The sequence below is a fragment of the Trichechus manatus genome, unplaced genomic scaffold (genome assembly GCF_000243295.1).
Source record: "Trichechus manatus latirostris isolate Lorelei unplaced genomic scaffold, TriManLat1.0 scaffold00186, whole genome shotgun sequence".
Lineage (NCBI taxonomy): Eukaryota > Metazoa > Chordata > Mammalia > Sirenia > Trichechidae > Trichechus > Trichechus manatus.
This window is the reverse complement of record NW_004444122.1, coordinates 4,335,549-4,354,330: the sequence shown is the minus strand read 5'-3', so window position 1 is coordinate 4,354,330 and position 18,782 is coordinate 4,335,549. Positions and strand designations below refer to the sequence as shown.

Genomic DNA, 18,782 nt, shown 5'->3' with positions numbered 1-18,782 from the left:
AATTTTTTGTCTGTATTTTCCATGAATTTGTCTATTTTTTCCTCATGTTTGTCAGCTTTTTGCCTCAGTTCTTGGATAATTCCGAGTATTAGAGATTTGAATTCCCTCTCAGGTAGTTCTAGTGCCTTTTCTTCTGCTGGAAAATCGTCTGGTGTTATATTTTGGGCACCTACTGGAACCATCGTGTCCTGTTTTTGTAATTGTTTTGATATTGTCTGCTGTTTTCAGGGCATTCAGTAGTTATTTTTCTCATTTATTGATTGTAGATTTGTTTGTTTCGTCCCTTTTTTTCAAAAAAAAATTTGAGTATGTCTGAGCAGGTGGACTGTGTGTTCTTTGTTGTTTGCTCATCTGTGCGCTCAATAGTTTTCGCTTCCTTCTCCAACTGGCAGGGTCAGTCACTCAGATGTGGTACAGCAGGGCAGGTCTAGCTGAAGAGGAGCCACTGGGATGGGTTGTTTGTGGCACTTACTACAGCCACCATGGCGGATCGGTTATCAGTGCTGGGCAGGTTCCAGTAGGCCATGCCTGTAGTGCTTGGTGGTGTGATCTCAAGCGCACGGTGCAGGTAGGCAGGATGCAGTGAAGAGATTGTTATGTGTGGAGTTAAGATGGATATGGAAGAGAGGAGAGAGGAACAGGAGCCAAAAACATACAAACAAACAAAAAAGAATGCTAGGGGAGCTTGCTGTTGGAATGGAGAGATGAGAGACTATGAAATGGAGAAAAACGGAAAGGGGAAGAGGTAGAAAAGAAAAGAATGAATAAATAAAAATAAGAAAGGTTAAAGAACCACAAAGTTCCCAGGGATCCCACCGATGCAGCTATGAGGTCTGGGGAAGTCGCTCTCAGGTGTCACAGTACAGCGTGGCTAGAAGGCGTAGAGGTATACAACGCCTGGTATTCAGGTATCAGAAAGAGAAGGAAGATATAGAGAGACGAGAAACTGAGCAATGAAGAAAGAGAAAAAGGGAAAAAGAGGGAAAATAAAAGAAAATAAGTAAAAAAAAAAAAAGAACAAGAAAGCCCCCCCAAAAAACAGAAAAATATCAAAACCAACGAAAAAAGAAATGCTCTCAGGGATTCCTCTGCACATCTGTGGAAGCTGAAGGGGAGTTCCGTGCCACGCAGCTCCTCCTGGCCAGAAAGGGCTCCCAACTCAAGAAAAGGAAAAGAAAACAAACAAGCAATTCAAAATGAACAAATGAACAAAAGCCCCGGTATCCCACCAGCACGGTAGCCCAGTCTGGGAAGCAGCTGCACACTCTAATGGAGCTCCGCAGCCCCTCAGGAAGAAGCAAAGATGGCGCATGGAGCCAGGCACTTGAGCGAAAGGAAGGGGAGGCGGCGATAGGCAAGCAAGAAATCAAAAGAAGCAGGGAAAAAAAAAAAAAAACAACAACACCAGCAGCCAACAAATGGCACTCAGAGAGCCAGCCAGTGTGGGCTGGTGTTTCTGGACAAGAGACTGTGTCTGCAGGAAGCAGAGGAGTCCAAGTGTGGGTGAAGAAGTGTGGAGAGTGGGAAAGCATATATCACAAATTGCCGGCACTCTGCAGCCCCTCAGGAAGAAGCAAAGGTGGCGCACAGAGCCAGGCACTCGAGTGAAAGGAGGGGGAGGTGGCGAGAGGCAAGTGAGAAATCAAAAGAAGCAGAAAAAAAAGTAACACTAGCAGCCAACAAATGGCATCCAGAGAGCCGCCCGCCCGCTTGGGTGTGTGGAATCCAAGCAGCCGGCGCTTCCCGGTCAAGAGACCGTGGCTGCGGGAATCAGAGGAGGCCAAGCCGGGGCGAAGAGGAGTGGGGGTTGGTAAAGCACACACCGCAAATTACCGGTTGTTTTGTCTCCTGCTGGATGCTTCGTGAGGCTGCTTTCTCGTACCCCCGTTTGCTGGTCTCCGATAGGAGTCCAAGATGGTGGATCCGCGCTACGTTAGCTGATAGGGGACCTCTGCATGAATCTCTCCTCACTCTCCATTCTCTGTCAGTTTTCTCACTCCATTTGGTGCTTGGCTGAGTTCTTTATCTCTTCATTTGATGTTTTAGGGTTTCAGGATTGTTGTATTCTCTGTTTGGCTTAGTTTTTCGGATCTTTGCTGTGGAGGGACGGCATGGTGCTTCTGCCTAGAGCGCCATTTTGCCGTAACTCTCGCGTCTCAGCCCTCTTGGTGTGATTATAGTTTTAAAGACTTGCACTTTGTGTATAACATAGGCTGAAATACCAGCCAACCACTTCATTAGAAGCTCAACCAAAGAGTCCATAATCTGTTTCAACCTCCCCCTCTACACTACACCCCCCTCAAAATCAGAAGTGTTAGACCTACTGAGTTGGAATTTTCAAGGTAAATTTGACTCTCTGTGACTTTTGTCTTTCATCCTGATTTTGAAAGCCAATTCCTGAGTGAGCTGAGCCTCCACTGTGTATCTGGTTTCTAGGGCTTGATATGCCTTGAAGCCAGGTAAAGCATACCAGGCACCCACTTAAGAAGGTTCCTAGCATCCCCTCTGGGAATATTGCTCCAGCAGGCTGACCCATCCATCCATGACCCTGGGGCCTATTTCTCTATTCTGGGGAAGCTTCTGATCTCTGGGCATCTTCTTTTCCCAGCTGCCAAGCTGCATGCACTAGTGACCCCAAATTCTGATGCTAGAACTCCCTACACTGTTTCTAGAAGAACTTCTCCATCACACTCTTAATCACAATGACAGCACTGTAAACACTAAGACATTTATTTTACACATTGCAATGGATAGAGCACTTTCCTCTCCCTTGTCTTGCTTGATCTTCTCCTAACTCTGTGAGATGGCCTGGGCAGGTAAGATTGGCTCATTTATTTTAAGATAGAGACTGAGATTCACTGAACAAAGGGTAGGAAGGTCTGAGCTGGTACCTCAACCTTTTGGTCCATATTCTGGAACTCTCCCCTCCTCACAGTTCCTGAAGGGAAATTCCCTCTCATGGTTGTTGTTGTTGCTGTCAAGTTGGCTCTGACTCATGGTGACCTCATATACAATAGAATGAACCACTGCCTAGTCCTGTGCCATCTTCATGATGGTTAGTATGCTCGAGTCTATTGTTGAGTGCCTTCTAACCTAGGGGGCTCATTTTCTAGCATTATATGGGACAATATTCTGTTGTGATCCAAAGGGTTTTTATTGGTTAATTTTCAGAAGTAGATAACCAAGACTTTCTTCCTAGTCTTTCCTAGTCTGGAAATTCTGTTGAAACCTGTCCACTATGGGTGACCCTACTGGTAGTTGAAATACCAGTGACATAGCTTCCAGCATCATAGCAACACACAAGCCACCACAGTGCAACAAACTGACAGACAGGTGGTGGAGGGTTGTTTTAGGTAGTAGCAAAAAGCTAAAGACCAAGATAGTCTTCACAAAGCAGCTCTCTTCATTAAGTTATAGTAAGAACTACTGAGGTAAACTCCATTGATACGAACTCCTGAAACATACAGCTCCAAGACTCAAGTGGAGTGTAGACATTTGACCACTAGACTGAAGATCAGAAGATTTGCTTTCTCATCCTTATTCTGACATTAACTCACTTGAGATATTTGGGCAAGTTACCTTCTATCTAAGGAGCCCTGGTGGCACAATGGTTAAGCACTGGGCTGCTAACCAAATGGTTGGCGGTTGGAACCCACCCAGCAGCTCCGCTGGAGAAGATCTGGTGATCTGCTCCAGTAATGATTAAAACCCATTGCTGTCGAGTCAATTCTGATCATAGTGACCCTGTAGGGCAGAGTGGAACTGCCCCATCAGGTTTCCAAGGCAATAATCTTTATGGAAGTAGATAGCCACATCTTTCTCTCGCAGAGTAGCTGGGGGGTTTGAACCACCAGCCTTTGGGTTAGCAGCCAAGCACTTAACCTCTGTGCCACCAGGGCCTCCCCTATAAAGATTACAGCCTAGGAAACCCTATGGGGCAGTTCTACTCCATCACATGGGGATGCTATGAGTTGAAATCAACTCAACAGCACCCAACAACAACACCTCCTATCTCTGGGCCTCAGTTTCCTCAAGGACTAATGGTCTATGAATCTAGGGGTCCATTGGCTACAGAAGTGGCCACAGCCCACATTGAAGACAGCATAGTACCTTCACTCCTCTGGCGCCTCCACTATCCTCGTTCACTTCTGAGACTTAATATGCGAATCAACATTCCTGAGACTAATTCACTTTCCTTATTTCTTTATCTCATCCTCTGTCTCTCTTTCCCTCTTTCCTATCAGTAGAGTACTTTTATTTGATCACAGTTATCTACTCCTAAAAATAATTACCAAATGTATATATCCTCCAAGTAACCAATTCCTAATTTAAGTGGGCTGTATGTTTCAGCCGTCTTTAGGGGGAAATTATAGGTCTTTTTCATCTTGATTTACCCTTAACTGGATAGAAACTGTTCGTACTACCATCATACCGGGAGCCAAAAAAGAATTGGCCATTTCCCCTCACATATTAGAATCATAATGAATAGTTCATATATGACATCATGGTCTTTCCTATGCCAGGAAACTGTGGAATTATATTGAAAACACTACATTAGCTTAGAAATGGATTAAAACAAGAGCAAAGTAGCTAAAGCAAAAGGTTATGTTTAAATATAAGGCCCCATAGCAAAGGTTTCTGTAGGAACCTTGCTCAGGGTTAAATGCAAAGTGAACAATTCTTTCCAATGAGGCTCCTCACTCCTGCCCCCACCCTGCTGAGGCTGCCACTGGGGTCATATCTTGGCCTCAGGCTGAAGGATGCTTTTCTGACCAGCCAATGTCTAATGAGATTTTTAGATGTTCTTTTCATTCCCACAGAAAAGCATAAAGGAAAGTCAAATTCATTCCAAATTGCCTCAGGTCTTCACTCCTTTGAATCAGTCTCAGGAAATCTAGTTCCCCTTTTCCCAATCTGGTCTCAAGAAAACTAACCAGTGAAGTAGTTGCCTTTGAGTTGATTCCAACTCATAGCGACCCCACCCATGTGTGTCAGAGTAGAACTGTGCTCCATAGGGTTTTTTTTTTTTTTAAATTGATGTAATTAAACGAAGTTTACATTTCAAGTTAGATTTTTTTTTAACATACATTGTTATGAGATCCCAACCTCTCACCCCATTCTGCGACAGCACAGTCCTCCCCTCCGCCCCTGATTCCCCATGAACATTCAACCAGCTCCTAACTCTCTCTGCCTTCCCCTCTAACCTCTGGACAGAAGCCGCCCCTTTGGTCTCTTATATCTACTTGTCTAAGAGGCACATTCTTCATGAGTATCACTTTATGTCCCACAGTCCAGTCCAATCCCTGTCTGAAGAGTTGGCCTCAGAAATGGTTTTAGTTCTGGGGTGATGGAGAGACCAGGGGCCATGCTTTCTGGGGTGCTTCCAGTCTTAGACCATTAAGTCTGATCTTCTTACTAGTATATGAGTTCAGCATCCCATCATTCTACTGGTCTATCAGGGACCCTCTGTTGTGTTCCCTGTCAGGACGTTCATTGGTGGAAGCTGGGCACCATCTAGTTCTTCTGGTCTCAGGCTGATGAAGTCTCTGGTTTATGTGGCCCATTCTGTCTCTTGGGCTAATACTTTCCTTGTGTCTTTGGTGTTCTTCATTCTCCTTTATTCCAAGTGGTTGGGACAAATTGATGCATCTCAGATGGCCGCTTGCAAGCTTTTAAGACCCCAGACGCCACTCACCAAAGGAGGATGCAGAACATTTTCTTAATAAGGTTTGTTATGCCAATTGACATAGATGTCCCCTGAAAGCATGGTCCCCAGACCCCGCATCCCTGCTACTCTGTCTCTCAAAGTATTTGATTGTATTGAGGAAACTTCTTAGCTTTGGTTTAGTCCAGTTGTGCTGGCTTCCCCGGTAGTGTGTGCTGTCCTTCCCTTCACCTAAGATCATTCTTACCTACTATCTAGTTAGTGAATAACCCTCACCCTCCCTCCCCACCCCCATAAGCATCAAAGAATGTTTTCTTCTGTGTTTAAACCTTTTCTTGAGTTCTTATAATAGTGGTCTTATACAGTATTTGTCCTTCTGTGCCTGGCTAAATTCACTCAGCATAATAAGTTCTAGCTTCCACCAAGTTATACGATGTTTCACAGCTTCATCATTGTTCTTTATTGTTGTGTAATATTCCATTGTGTGGATATACCATAATTCGTTTATCCATTCATCCATCGATGGGCACTTAGGTTGCTTCCATCCTTTGGCTATTGTGAACAGTGCTGCGATGAACATGGGTGTGCATATATCTATTTGTGTGACGGCTCTTGTTTCTCTAGGATATATTCCAAGAAGCAGGATAGCTGGATCATATGATACTTCTATTTCTAGCTTTTTAAGGAAGCGTCAAATCGATTCCAAAGTGGTTGTACCATTTTACATTCCCATCAACAGTGTATAAGTGTTCCAGTCTCTCCACAACCTCTCCAGCATTTATTATTTTGTGTTTTATGGATTAATGCTAGCCTTGTTGGGGTGAGATGATATCTCATTGTTGTTTTGATCTGCATTTCTCTGATGGCTAATGATCGTGAGCATTTCTTCATGTGTCTGTTAGCTGCCTGAATATCTTCTTTAGTGAAGTGCCTGTTCATATCCTTTGCCCATTTTTTAATTGGGTTATTTGTCTTTTTGCTGTTGAGGTTTTGGAGTATCTTGTAGATTTTAGCGCTTAGACGCTGATCGGATTTGTCGCAGCCAAAAAATTTTTTGCAATCTGTAGGTTGTCTTTCACTCTTTTGGTGAAGTCTTTGGATGAACATAAGTGTTTGATTTTTAGGAGCTCCCATTTATCTAGTCTCTCTTCTGGTGCTTGTGCATTGTTACTTATGGTTTGCATTGTGTTTATGCCATGTATTAGGGCTCTCCATAGGGTTTTTGATAGCTGATTTTTCAGAAGTAGATCACCAAGCTTTTCTTCTGAGGCACTTCTGGGCAGACTCAAACCTCCAACCTTTTGGTTAGCAGCTGAGCGCATTAAGGTTTTGCACCACCCAGGGACTCCAAGAAAGCTAAAGGAACATAGAAAAAAAGGTGTTTTCATAGCCTCATTGCAGCACGCGATGGTCAAGGAAGTGTGTCAACTTGGTTGGGCCATGATTCTCAGTGGTTTGGCAGTTATGATGTAGTTTGGCAGTTATGCAATGATGTAGTCACCCTCCATTTTGTGATCTGTTGTAGTCACCTATACGAGGTGATCGGATGTGATCAGTCAGTTCTTAGGGGAGTTTCCTCAGGGGTGTGGCCTGCATCCAATTATATATAGATGTTCTGGCAAAGCTTGCTAGCTTTTGCTCTGGATCCTGCATCAGATTTGTCATCATCTGACCTCTGGTTCTTGGGACTTGAGCCAGCAGCCTGCCATCTTACCTGCTGATCTTGGATTTAAGAGCTCCTGCAGCTACATGAGTCAGGAGAAGCTTCCAGACTGACACCTAACCCACAGACTTAGGACTTGCCACCTTCTACAGACATGTGAGCCATTTCCTTTAGATAAACCTCTATCTTTATATGTATATGGTTTTGATTCTCTAGAGAGCCCAGCCTACGATGCCACAGTTTCAAGTATCTCAGGAAAACTGAGAAAAATGACCCCGAATTCTGCAGTTTGGTCTCCTCTACCAAGTTTCCTGGGGTGAGGACAAACCAATACCAACCAGTTGCTCTACAGTAGCCTCTGACTCATGGAGACCCCCTGTGTGTCAGCATAGAACTGTACTCCATAGGATTTTCAGTGGATGATTTTCCGAAAGTAGATCACCTGGCCTTTCTTCCAAGGGCACCTCTGGGTAGACTCGAACCATCAACTTTTCTGTTAGCAGCCAAGTGCATTAACCATTTGCACCACCCAGGGACTCCTGGGAGAGGACATGTCCTAGTAAATTCACTTCCTTGGAGGTCCTATACTTTAAAAAACGGACTGTGCTGACTGTCTCCCTTGTGGGTCTTGCCTGGACAATCAGTCAGATTTCCTGTGGGCTCTGGAACTTGGTGGAAAGGATTGCAGGCAGCAGACTTTTTAAGAAGGAAGCTACCTTTGTATAGAAAGTCTGGAATGAGCCACTTGGAATAGGAGGAGAGACTGTGCATGGGAGCTGGCAATAGCTCAAGCCACAAAAGCGAGCAAAGGCAAGAAGAGGGAACTGGAATTGTTTGGATCCTGGTTCTTGTGGTGGTGAGGAAGGTATTGGTGTGGGCTGAGAAAAGAAGAAAGAAAGAGAAGAGGGAGGAGGAGAAGACCCCATGAAAGGAGCCAGATAACTACCTGTGCAGTAAAGAAAGTTGATAGAATCAGACCTCGATTTTTTTTTACATGTGGGCTTCAATGACTGCAGAATAATACAGATTTTCAGGGAGGAGGTGGTAGTAGGAAAGCTTACAATGTGATTTGTGGTTTGTTTCTGTCACTGTAATGTAAATACTTCATCTGTCTCCCTTGCAAGTCTTGAGTAACCTTTGCTATGTTGACTCGTGGCTTGTGGGAAGCAGCTGTTGTCATGTGTAGGGGTGTGGAAATCAGAGAAGGAGGCGGTGTCACGTCTCGGTCAGCGTGGTAACAACCGCGGGAAGTGTTTGTGAAGCTGAAATCCAGAGGCAGAGGTGGTCCTGAGGGTGTGAGCCTCCTGAGCTTTCACAGAAATATCTGGAGTGTTTTAGAATCTGAGGTCCCATAATGACTTTCCTATATTTTGATGGAAAAGGAGACCCCAGTTGCATCTTTTTATACCTACCACATGACAATGGTCACACCAAACTCTAGGTGGAGCATATAGACGCCCAGGGAGAGGAAAGCTCTTCTTCCTGTCTTGTATGACTTCTTATCATGTCAGTGATGTGCACTCTGCTTAATTCCATCTCACCCACAAAACCACTCTTTCCTCTTCCAACTCGAGGAGTGGCTCTTCCTCCAAACTCTGCATTTCTTCATGTTGTTGTTGTTAGTGGCCGTCAAGTCAGCTATGACTCATAGTGACCGCATGTATAACAGAATGAAACGTTACCCGGTCCCACCATCTTCATAACCATTGCTATGTTTGAGTCCATTGTTTTGGCCACTGTGTTAATTCATGTTACAGACAGAAGACTTCCCTCTCCTTTGCCAACCTTTCACTTTACCAACCAGGATGTCCTTTCCTAGCAATTCATCTTTCCTGATGATGTTTCGGAAGTAAGTGAGCCGAAGTCTCTCCATCCTCACTTCTGAGGAACATTCTGGTGGTATTTCTTCTTAGATTGATTTATATTCTTCCTTATTTCTTTCTTTTAAATAATGAAAGCATTTAAGGCTATAGTATTCTGAGTACAATTTTAGTCACATCTTACTGGTTTTGAGATATAATGTTTTCACTGTGTCATTGCAGTTATTTTCCAAACAACATGTAATTGCAATTTAGATTTTCTCTGAGATGGTTTTTAAATTTCCAAGTGGTTGCTTTCCAAGTATTAATTACTAATTTTGCTGCTTTAAGGGAAGAGAATGACCTCTGTAGTGTTTTTATACTGGGGAACGTATTACGGTTTTTATCTTGGCCTGGAAGATAATTTTTCTGTAAGTGTTCCACATTCATTTGATAGTGGTATATAGACTGTAAGTTACAAGTTTCATTATTTTCTGTAATAAAAATTTTAATGATATTATTTAGTTTTTTAAATTGCCTGATGTTTTAGTCTCCATGTGTTAAAAAGAGGTATATTTAAGTCTTCCTTTGTGCCTTGAGTTTCATCACCTTACCTTCGTCTTTACACGTTTTAAATTCCGTATGCTTTTAGGTTATTGGATTTGGTACAGAAAGGTTCATGATAGTTATATATTAATTCTTCTTGCTGTCTTTCTTCAGCACTAAATAGCCTATTTTATCCTGTTTAATGTATTTTTAGGAGGAATTCTAATCTGTTTGATATTGTCACCCTCTTTTGTTTGCATTTGCCTGGTATTAGTTCAGGCCCTCTGGTTTTTTTTAAGGAAGATAAGCGTTTTCTGTTTATGTGTTTGTTTAAAATTCAATGTAAAGAAATAGGCAATATATGAATGTATTAGAACATTCAAGCAGTACAGAGTAATACAGTGCAACGCAAGTCTTCTTGTTACCTTCAGTCCTCTAACAGCTCTCCTAGAGGTACCCATTGCTACTAGTTTCTTTTACACTTTTCTGTTTCTATGCTTATGTAAGTGAGTAAGTGTGTGTGACACACACACATACATTCTTAAAAATCCAGATGGTAGCACACTATATAGTTTGTTTGTACTTTGCTTTTTTCACTTAACCATATAACTTGGAGAATATTCCATATCTCTTCATATAATTTCACCTTTATAAAAGCTGCAACGTAGTCCATTGTCAGCATATGCCCTAATTTATTTATCTATTATCATTCTGGTGGACATTTAGGTTTTAAATTTAGTATGTCCAAAACTGTCTGTATAATCCTCCCTCTCCCAAGTGACCAAAACTTCTCCTCTTCTGATACTCCCTCTATGTGAAAATGGTACTACTCTCTGCTTAGATGTTTAAACCTGAAGCCTTAAACACTTCCTTGATTCCACCTTCTTCCCCACTCTCCACATCTAATCAGTCATACAGGTCTGTTGATGGTGTTACTTAAAGATCTTTCAAGTCTGTCCCCTTATTTTTATCCTTATTGTCAGCACACTTAAGAAAATAAAAACCAGTTTTCATTGAGTTGATTCTGACTTATGGTGACCCCATGTGTTGTAGGGTAGAACTGCACTCCATGGGGTTTTCAAGGCTGTGACCTTTCGGAAGCAGATTGCCAAGTCTTTCTTGCAAGGCACGTTTGGGTAGACTTGAACCACCAACCTTTCTGTTAGTAGTTGAGTGTTTAACTGTTCGTGCCACCCTGGGATTCCTTACCCTTAAGGAACTGTTGCTGTCCAGTTGATTCCGACTCATAGCGACCCTAAAGGACAGAGTAGAACTGCCCCACAGGGTCTCCAAGGAGCGGCTGGTGAATTCGAACTGCTGACCTTTTGGTTAGCAGCTGTAGCTCTTAACCACTATGCCACCAGGGTTTCCTACCCTTAAGTAAGTCACCGTTATCACTCCTTTGGCTGGCCTATCCACTTCTATCATATCATTGTTAGTCAGAATCAATGATATGAGGCTTGCCTTAATAGTAATGGGTTACCCACTTCCACTCCTGTTTCCTCTTCAATCTATCCTTTACTATTATGTCAAACTGACCACTTCAAGATGAAAACCTGTTAATAATACTCTCCTGTTTAAAACTCTCCATGGCCCTTTGAATAAAACTCATCATTATTAATATGGTCTGTAAGGCTAAGCATGATCTGGCCCCTGCGTACTTGGCAGACCCTGTGTTATTTCCAGTTCAGCCATATGACCATCAGCTTTCAGTTCCTTGAATTAGTCCCACACTTTCCAAAAACAGGGCCTTCGCCCCTGTGGTTTACTCTGCTTTTAATGATTTTCTCTGCAGCTTTCCTCCTTTTCCTAGAAAATTTCTGTTCACCCTTTAAGTCTCAAGAGACACACTGCCTAATATGATAGCTGCGAGTCACATGTGGCTATCGAGCACTTGAATTCTGGCTACTCTGAATTGCGATGTGATGTAAGTGCAAGATACACACTGAATTTCAAAGACGGTACAAAAAAAGGATGCAAATATTAATATTTTTTATATTGATTATGTATTCACATGATAATATTTTGGATATATTGGGTTAAAAATATATTGTTAAAATCAGTTTCACCTGGTTCTTTTTACTTTTTTAATGTGGCTATTGGAAAATTTGGGATTATATATATTTGACTCACATTTGTGACTTACATTATATTTCTATCGAACCGTCCTGTTCAAGGTCATTTTTTGTATCATCCCAGAGGAGGTAGATGGCCTTCCTACATATTCTAGTGTTTTCTTCTCATGTAGTTCTTCCTAATAACATTCATTACATGCTATCATCTGTTCAATATGTCTTCCCCATTATAAGATGCAGGAGATCAGCATCCCTGCTTGCTTCATCTCACTGCTTCTAGGTCAGTATCTCTGTGGAGTTAAATTGAGATTCTCCATTTTGTCTTAGAATTACTTTGTTAGAGTTTCTTTTATTTCATTTGTAAAATAACTTTATTTCAAGTAGGGACTACTTTTAAATTTGTTCCTAATGTAAACAGAGTCTACAGTGTTGGTTTGTTTTTTTTTTTTTTTTAAATACTGGTTGAGTTAATTAGAACTACATCTTTAGTCAGCAGTTTAATCTTTACAAAGTGAGTAAAATCTTCCTACTAAACCCAACAGTTCAAAAGTGTTAGTGGAAGCATGTTTTTTTATTTTTTTTTAACATACAATACAAATTCCGTAGCAAACATTCATTGTTTCAGAATCACGAATACACAGTTCTTTGAATTATTAAAACAAATCCATCAATATTACAAGAAAGTTTTTAATCTGCTCAGTAAACAATCTGAGAAACTCAGGTTAATAGGTCAAGAATTAGAATAAAAATAAATTTGACTTCTTTTTTTATCGTATCTATAAAAATCATAGCCACTAACATACATTCTTGTCTATCTAATATAAATGCTGATTCTTATCACTATGCTTTTCACTCCCAAAAAGCCTTGGATCTAAAACGACTGAGAATTTCTCTTAAGTTCTTGCAGAATGAACTTGGACCACTGAATTTAAATTTAATCCAATCAGGGCCAAATACAAAATATTGGGGGCTTATAATTATTTATTTCCATACATCGTGGGCACTCAACAAATGTTTGTGGAGTGAGTATTCCAAGTTCACAATGAACTTTGTGTTCAGTAGTCTCTGTTTAGGAAGATGGAGGTGGCAAGTTATTTTAGAAACATTTTCATCCACAAAGTGCTTTGAAATCTAGTATTTGAAAAGGCTTAGATTCATTTACCTGGAAAATTACCTTTCTGACAACTGGCGATATTGAAAAACAAGGCAGCAGTGTGCTCTAACCCTGAAATTAAACTCTCAAATGCATAATCCGGTTACTCTGGAGGTATTAATGGGAGAACCACACCTAGCTGGTGGAAGTCATGGCTTCGTCACTTTTGCACCTTAGGGCTTGGGCAAGCTGCCACATCTTCCTGAGCTTCAGTAACCTTATTTGTAAGGGGCAGAGTTGGGCTAGGTGAAATGAGGCCACTTTAAGGACTACCCATCACGGTCCCCATTGCCCTCAAGTCAATTCTAACTCATAGTGGCCCTGTAGGACAGGATAGAGCTACCCCATAGGGTTTCCAAGGCTGTAATCCTTACAGCAGGAGACTGCTACCTCTTTGTCCCTCAGAGCAGCTGGAGGGCTCAAACTGCTGAACTTTCAGTTAGCAGCAGAGCTCGTGACCACTTCGCCACCAGGGCTCCTTGCTTTAAGGTCTAAGATCCTCTCATTTCAGGTCCAATCCCTTTCCCTCCTGCTTTGTTCCTGAAAGGCTAAATAATTAGCTTTCTAAAAAATATTTGATAACTGAAATTTCAGGGCAGCTATCCACCGTCAGAGTAGTGGTTTGTTAAACTATCATTAAGTGCAGTTAAGTTGATTCTGACTCATAGCGACCCAATGTAGTGGAGACCTTCATAAAAACTTAAAAAAAAATTACTTCTTTCCATCTCACTTTGCTGCAAAGCACAACTCCAGAAGCACAAAAGGATCATACTACCAACAGTGACCATTGCGCCTTCATTACTACAACAAGGATAACTTCAGGCTGTCTCACTTGCTTCTTCCACCACCCGTCTGTCAGTTTGTCGTGATGTGGCGACTTACGTGTTGCTGTGATGCTAGAAACTATGCCACTGATATTTCAAATACCAGCAGGGTCACCCATGGTGAACAGGTTTCCACGGAGCTTCCAGGCTAAGACAGACTAGGAAGAAAGGCCTAGTGATCTACTTCCAAAAATGAGCCAGTGAAAACCCTGTGGATCACAATGGAACATTGTCTGACTAACTTGCTTTGGACACATCATAAGGAGGGACCAATTGCTGAATGAGGACACCATTTTTAGGGAAGTAGAAGGCCACTGAGGGTGAGAGACATCTCAGTGAGATGGATTGGCACGATAGCTGCAGTGATGTACTTGAACGTACTGGCAGTTGTGAGGATGCCACAGGACCAAGCAACATTTGGTTCTGTTGTACGTGGGGTTGTGGGGTTGCCATGAGTTGGAGTCAACTCAAGGGCAGACATCTGTCTAATGAAATCTTGTTCCCACTCTGAGCGGACTCTTGCAGTCATCACATCAGTTCACACACAGAGCACTGATTTTTTTTTTTAACCTGAAAGCTTTTTAATGACTTCTTTTATGCTATAGACTACTTTTATCACTATAGAATAGTGATTTATAAATGGCAAATTTTAACAACTATCCAAATTGGACGTACAATTAACCATGCTTATTCTTTAGCCAGAATTAAAGACCATTTTAGAGACTTAGTATTGACTGGATTTCTCACTTGGTACAAACAGGTTTCATGATTTATCAATCTGTCCACTGCATCTCCCTCTTGCTTCTGAGTAACAATTTGTTGACGATTTGCTAGGGTGGTTTTGTTCTCGGACAACTGTGCAGGCACAGAATGCCGGGTCCCTTGACCACAATTGTATCAGGATGTCCACATTTGTGAGCATTTCATATTCTGCTTACAGAAATGGTTGGATCAAGCTCACTTTAAATAGTTACAACAATAGCTGAAAATAAATTAGCAAAACATAAACTAATCAATTTAAAAAAAAAAGTCCACCATAGAAGGCAATCTGCAGGGCATGACAATTAATTTCTCTTCTGTTTCTATGTGTTTGTTGGAGTCGAGACTCAGGGTAGGGGATGTCCATTCCCACTCCTGGGCTACTAAGCATGAAGAAGGAAAATTGTGATGGGAGTCTGAGCCAATCCTTTTTACAACCATGCTTTTGTCTCATTTGGGCCCTTTCTTCTGCTTGGTGGATATTCTGTTGAGTTCTTTGCACATTCTCTTGAGTCCTCCACTGCAAACTTGTTGCCATTGAGTTGATTCTGACTCATGGCTGTCCAAGACTGCACTCCGTAGGATTTTTTAATGGCTGATTTTTTTGGAAGTAGATCTCCAAGCCTTCTTCCAAGACTCCTCTGGGTGGACTCGAACTACCAACCTTTTAGTTAGTAGCCAAGCACCTTAACTATTTGTGCTAGTGTGCAGAAGAATCTCCAGGAGAGCTGTTAAAATACAGACTTCTGGTGTTCGCTTCAGCAGCATATATACTAAAATTGGAATGATACAGGGAAGATTAGAGTTGCCCCGCACAAGGATGACAAGCAAATTCGTGAAGCGTTCCATATTTTTTTCTGATCAAAAACAATGCCTCCACCGATTACAATCTGTCTGACAAGAGCGTCAACCTCTGGGTGGCTTTGTTCATTACAGTGAAGGAACCAACGACTTTGTCATGCTGAAAGGCTGCTTGGTGGGAACCAAGAAGCGAGTGCTCACTCTTTGAAAGTCCTTGCTGGTACAGACAAAACGCCGGGCCCTGGAGAAGATTGACCTCAAGTTCATCGACACCACCTCCAAGTTTGGCCTTGGCTGCTTCCAAACTATGGAAGAGAAGAAAGCATTCATGGGACCACTTCAGAAAGACAGAATTGAGAAGGAAGAAGGAATAGATTGTGCAGCTGGTGGGATCGCAATAAAAATTATTTCCTAGTGGAAAAAATAATACAGACTTCTGGGCCTAACAGAGAAATATTATGATTATAATTCAGGAGTTCTGGGGTGAGGCCCGAGAATTTGCATTTTAGCAAGCTTCCAGGAATGCTGATACTCCTGGTTTGTGGACCAGGCTTTGAGTAATGCTGCTCCATGACAGAGTGCTGAGCATTTAATGAATCAAGTAATGAATTAAGTATCTATCTTGTAGTCGTTGAAATTTGTTTTTTTTCTGCTTGTCTTTTTGAATGTGTCTCTCTTTGTTCTCTTGCGAGAGGAAGAACTTCTTGGTCTGAAGTTAGTGTGAAAGAGCCAGAAGACATTCTTCAAAACTGAAATAGGAAGGCCAGGGTATTTCACCCGGTATTTCCTGAGCACCTGCCAGCGTTACGCTCACTGCTGCTTTGGCTGTAAGAGAATAATGGTGAATAACAGTGTTCCTGCCAAATGTTTGCAGAGTGCCTGAATGTTTTCTCCTTTGCACCAGCCTTACCCTTCTCAGAGGTAGACTTTCATTTTGACTTTCACATCCCACCCTGATCCACCCCATTCTCTTTCCCACTGAACTTTTCTTCCTTGACACACATTTTTTTTTTTTTTTAGTTTTCTTTTTCTATCTCCAACTTTAATTTTCCCCCAAACATTACATTCATCTATAATCCTGTCCTCCTCCAGCGGCCAGGAGCTTCCCACTTCCCTGCGGAGCCTGCAAACATTTGAGGAATGAGGTGCTTTGTGAGGTCCAAGGAGCTGAACTGTAACCAATGGGCCCAGAGAGAATCCTGGCTTCACAGAGAAAAGTTTTGAATACAATGAAGATACAGAGGGCTCTGGATCTTCCACTTGGCTAGCTCTGTAATCTTGGACAAGTTTCTTAACCAATTTGGCCTTGCTTTCTATCTTTATAAAGTGGAAATCATAGTGCGTATCGCTTGAGGTTGCTCTGAGGTTTAAATGAGATAATGTGGGCTTAATATAAGGTGTGGCACATAAATGCTTAATTAATTGCACATAGTTCGGCTGCTAACCAGAAGGTTGGCAGTTTGAATCCACCAGCCGCTCCTTGGAAACCCTACAGGGCAGTTCTACTCTGTCCTATAGGGTCGCGATAAGTCGGAGTTGACTCAACAGCAACAGGTTTTCTTGGTTTAGTTTTATTATTAATATGTGCTTCTTCCCGTTGCCATCGAGTCAATTCTGACTCATGGTGACCCATGTGTGTCAAAGCAGAACTGTGTTTCATAGGATTTTCAATGGCTGATTTTTTGGAAGTAGATCACTGGAACTTTCTTCCAAGGTGCCTCTGGGTGAACTCAAACCTCCAACCTTTCAGTTAGAAGCCCAGCACTTTGCTGTTTGCGCCACCCAGGAACTCCATGAGGGAGTTAACACCCCTAAAATAACCCCTGGCCAAGAGGGGATGGAAGCTAATAAATAAAACTTCCCTCTCCCATGTCTTGAGCAGACGGTTCTGAAGTACATTCTGCATAGCTCCTCAGAGGGCCCACCAGAACTGTGCCCAGTTGCCCGCGGAAGTCACCATCTCAATTACCACCCTTGATTGTGTTTCTCCTCTCTTGTACTCTCCCCAGTTCCTTTACTCTGTTCCCTGGACCATTTTCAAAATATACTACCTGGACTCTATCCTTTGCCTCAGATTCTGCTTTTTGGGGAAACTCAGTCACAGCAGCACCCTACTACTCTGAAGTGAGGGCAGTTGTGGTTCAGTGGCAGAGTCTTACCTTCCATGTGGGAGACCTGGGTTCAATTCCTGGCTAATGCACCTCAGGCACAGCCACCACTCATCTACTAGTGGAGGCTTGCATGTTGCTATGATGCTGAACAGGTTTCAGTGGAGCTTCCAGACTAAGACAGCTAGGAAGAAAGGCCTGGCAATCTGCTTCCAAAATCAGCCAATGAAACCCCTATAGATCACAATGGTCTGATCCATAACCCATCATGGGGGGATGGTACAGGACCAGGTAGCAATGTATCCCGCTGTGCATGAGGTCCCCATGATTTGGGGGCTGACTGGACAACAGCCAACGACAACAACAACTCTGAAAAACAAGGCCTGGATTCTGAGCCTTCCATCATCAGCTGGGCCATGTTCAGTTTCTAATGAAGTTCAATTTAGTTTTCCCATTAGGCACCTAGAACTGGTTTCCATTTGTGTTTGTAGAGATTCCCTCACTGCCTGAGGGCCTAGATGTAGGTCTGGTAAGTGATGATTTCCAGTGCTGGTTTCCCCCAAACAAAAAGAACAGATTTTGTCTCTTTTAGAGGCATTGAGTATGGTTGGTTTCACTCCAGCTGGCAGAAGTAGTAATTATTGTTTGGGGTTTCCAGAGCCTTGAGCATTCTCAGCTTATGTGATGGCTTAGAGAGCCTCTGTCTCTGTCGTGGGCTCCAGACATCTGGGGGTGGGGGTGTGCATTCAAGCAAGGCACAAGTTCTCATTGCCCTGTCTAATGAACTCTGAATAGAGATGGCAATTTTTAACTGACCGTGATGGGTCGCACGTTCTTTCTCAGTTTTCCCAAGAAGTAGAAGTGCTTTTGTCTTCTCTTGCATAGCTGAATCTTCAGAAATGGTTTAATAAAGCCTCAGTAGAGTTTGTATCCAGATGAAATCAGATCAGAAGGAAGGTCTTGTCACTTCTACAATATCTTTGATGCTATGTACTGTCATTTTGTAAAATTTAGGTATCAACCTTCAAGAAGTTTATTTTTTAAACCCCCTCACTCCTCACGGAACTAGACTTGCGAAGGGGAGACTTAACTCTGCCCCCAGGTGACTGAAGACGCCTTGACACACTTGCCTCAAGGGCTGAAACAAATGCAGGAGAATGTTGTAACCATTGTAAATCTCTGTCATGATTGTCTTCTGCTTGCTTTATTTTTTTCATGAATGAAATATTATACAGGCTTGTACATATCCAAATGTGTAGGTATGTATGCACATACGTGTTTATGTAAGTTTTTGATTATAAGATTAGTTTTTATCTGAGAATGAGGACTATAGTGAGGTGTCCTCCTTGAAACTTGGAGCAAAAGCTGCCCTCAGGATGCAGCCCTTAG

At 42.3% G+C, this 18,782-nt stretch overlaps 1 non-coding gene across 1 annotated transcript; it reads left to right on the top strand.

Annotated features, from left to right (window-relative positions):
- The first annotated feature begins 15,233 nt into the window (after window positions 1-15,233).
- LOC111822646 (U6 spliceosomal RNA) lies at window positions 15,234-15,339 on the top strand. Its single transcript, XR_002825783.1, has one exon. It is a non-coding gene; the product is annotated as a U6 spliceosomal RNA (small nuclear RNA).
- Window positions 15,340-18,782: the final 3,443 nt, after the last annotated feature.